General features: G+C 47.2%; 1 pseudogene; it reads left to right on the plus strand.

Annotated features, from left to right (window-relative positions):
- Positions 1-1736: 1736 nt before the first annotated feature.
- LOC129560766 (mitochondrial import inner membrane translocase subunit TIM44 pseudogene) lies at positions 1737-2535 on the plus strand (annotated as a pseudogene).
- Positions 2536-3342: the final 807 nt, after the last annotated feature.

A 3342-nucleotide genomic window follows, 5' to 3' on the forward strand; every position in this document is an offset into this window, starting at 1 on the left:
CTAATATCAGGCAACTGAGAAGCAAATTGAAATGACATTATTAGAAATAAGTGTCTATATATAATTTGCAGTCTCTTTGCCTGAAAGAAGAGATTTCATCATCTGTATTCATTGCTTTTGAGACTACTAAACTGAATCTGATATTTCTTCATGTTAAATTGAAGGCTGTAGTTATCAAAATGCTGACAGGTTGAGTTATTGGCTATTTTCAGGGCCCATGAAAAGAGTCTCCCATTAATAACATTCACTGTGTACATTGGTAGCAGAGAATTACTTAGAGCTATCAAATGTGTTATTACAACTTATCCTGTATGCCCTAAAGAAGACATTTTTGACTTGTGGGGGAAAAAAGGATATTTTCAGGGAGTTGACAAATGACAAAATAGCACGGCCTATAACAGGGGAAAAGATGTAGTAATGCAATTCTATAATAACTCAGTTAGAATCTGCCACTCCTTTTTTGGTTGTTGGTTTTCAACAAGGTTTACAATGCTCATCTCTCTTGTTCTCTCCCTCTCTCTCTCTCACACACACACAATGAGATGAAACCAGAAAACAAGAAGTCGATGAAGAAATTTGTTTAAAATGTTGATTCATTGTGTGGGCTTAAAACTCCCTACCAAAAAATATTGACCATTTCCTTTATTTTCTACTAAAAAATCACAACTGTCAGTTTAAGTATACAATCATGTATTATGTGCCCTTGCTGCTGCTGCTGCTGCTAAGTCACTTCAGTCATGTCCGACTCTGTGTGACCCCATAGACAGAAGCCCACCAGGCTCCCCCGTCCCTGGGAGTCTCCAGGCAAGAACACTGGAGTGGGTTGCCATTTCCTTCTCCAATGTGTGAAAGTGAAAAGTGAAAGTGAAGTCACTCAGTCGTGTCCAACCCGTAGCGACCCCATGGACTGCAGCTTACCAGGCTCCATGGGATTTTCAAGGCAAGAGTACTGGAGTGGCTTGCCATTGCCTTCTCCGATTATGTGCCCTTAATGCACATTAAAAAAAAAAGAAAGAAAATGTTTTTAAAAGTTCTGATTTTAAATACAAAAGCAATGGTGTAAGGATAAACATGGGGTTATAACTACATGGTATGGGTAGCCTTATTTGGCAAATAAGGCTCTCACACTTCCTTTTCAGGGTGTGATCACCTGCATAAATAGTTCTCAAGTCTTTTGTATATTTCAGCCTAAGAACTATTTTCACAGATTCTCTATGGACCATTATGGACACACTCTTCATATCTGATGGCTACATGGACAGAACTGTATTCCATACTCCCATGATACAGAAACACACATGCACAACCCAAGAATGAGTGGAGAAACGGTGATGCCTTTTGATGCCTCTCATCCATATGATTATAATTCCTGTGTCCCATGTACCCTGCTGGGCACTAGGAGGGACCCAGGAATAATATACCCAATTCCTGTCCTCAGCAAGGCATCTTTAAGTAACTGGCGAGAGACATAAACAAATAGCAAATCACAATATAGTAAGGGAAGTAATTTTGTCATAAAGATATGGAGAGCAGTGCTGTGGAATTCCCAGAATGGAGAGATCCACCCTTCCTGAAGTCAGGGAAGACTTCACAGAGAACTGGACCCTTCAAGGCATAGGATTTAGCCAGACAAGGAAGAGAAAAGGTCTGGAATGAATAAAGTTCAGTTAATTCTAAAAAGTAAATGCTCTAAAAACACAATCAAAGCTTTTCCCCAAGCGGGATCCTGCAGCAGGATGGGGCGCTGCTGCGGGCAGGCTGGTACCGTGCCCGCGGAGATGGTCTGCGGGGAGTCCACCTCCGGTGCAGCCACAACCTGGTGCCGCTACCAGCCGAGCGGAGAGTGGACCCTGTCCAAATCCTGTGCCTTGAGAAACAGAAAAGGCTTTTTCTCTGGCTGGGTCGGTAATATCAAACAGGAATTAGCAGAAAACAAAGAAATGAAAGAAAGTTAAAAAAAAAAAAAATTCCAAGACGAGGCCAGGAAGCCAGGAGGAGATACAGAACCATCAAATCAGAAATTCTGAGAAGGAAAGAGGAGATCAGGAAAGAAGCTGGGTGAGATCACAGGCACTGGGAAGGAGAGGCTTGATGAAGTCAGTCAAAGTGACCTTGGCCGGAAAATCAAGGAGGGTGTGCAAGAAGCAGCCAAGACTGCCGGGCTGTGGGCCCAGTTGTGTCCAAAGGCAGGGAGAAGCTCGACTGGACCGCCGCCTTCAAAGCTGCCTGCCAGGGCGTGGGGTCCATCTAGAAGGAGATGGGCCAGAGCGTCCCGGGGCAGACCAGGCCTACCTGTGGCTGGGGAGAAATGCAAGGAAGAGGAAGTGTTTGAGGCCGAGGAGGAGGCGCTGGGGGTCGCTGCACGTGGACTCCAAGTGGGACCAGCAGTGGAAGGTCTTCAGGGACAGCGACGTGGTGCTGGATCGGTTCTTCGAGATGAAGATGAAGTGTGCCCAGAGCAGCAGTGCCTTAGGCTGGGCGTCCCTGTGTGCCGACAGTCAACGACTTGCTGACATCATCCTCACAGCAAGCTGATGGATGCAGAGGCCTGTGCTAATCACCACCTTCCAGGCCCAGTTGGTGATGGTGATCGTGATCAAGAACCCAAACGAGAGGTGGTTGAGAGCTACCTGGACAAGGTATCACTATTGTTGTACATGTGGGCGCTCTGCCCAGACCAGGATGAGCTGAAACCCTCTGTCTCCTGGCAGCTCCTGGACATCTCAGCCTCCAGCACGAGCAGCTCCTTTGAGCAGGGCGGCCACGACTGGGACCTCCGGGACTCACCCTCACTCAGGACACAAGGGGCACTGGTGTCCATCTGCAGCAACCAGATCTCTGGGGACAGGACCGTCAGCTCTGTCGCTGTCCTACCAGGCCGGCTGCAACCCCAGCTGAATGGGGTGGTGAAGGGACGGTCTGCATTGCTGCCCTGCCCCCCAGCAGGCTGGTGGCCGGTGGGCCACAGGCGCACAAACCAGGCAGGGCCCAGAGTCCCCCAGCCCTGAGACTCCCTCCCGGGAGAGTGTGAGGGCTGGGCCCACTGGCCACATCAGCCAGGCTGTTTTAGCTCATTTTTTTTTTCTTAACAGTGCCCTGGTTATCCTGTATATAAGCTAGATTTGGAAATAATAAAACACCAAAGTACAAGAGAGCAAAAAAATAAAATAAAAAGCTTTTCCTGATACCAGTATGCAAAGCACACAAAAGACCTTTTCAGAAACTTGAGCCATCCGTCTGAAGTCTTGGGTTCTTACCGCAGCAGAGCCTAGATTCTTCTTTCCAGTACACTTGTGTGACGGTCCTGTTGGAGTCACAGATCAGATCACAGTATGTGAAGGT

The sequence above is a fragment of the Moschus berezovskii genome, chromosome 10 (assembly GCF_049115385.1).
Source record: "Moschus berezovskii isolate FMDL1 chromosome 10, NW_MosBer_1.0, whole genome shotgun sequence".
In the NCBI taxonomy this organism is placed as follows: Eukaryota; Metazoa; Chordata; class Mammalia; order Artiodactyla; family Moschidae; genus Moschus; species Moschus berezovskii.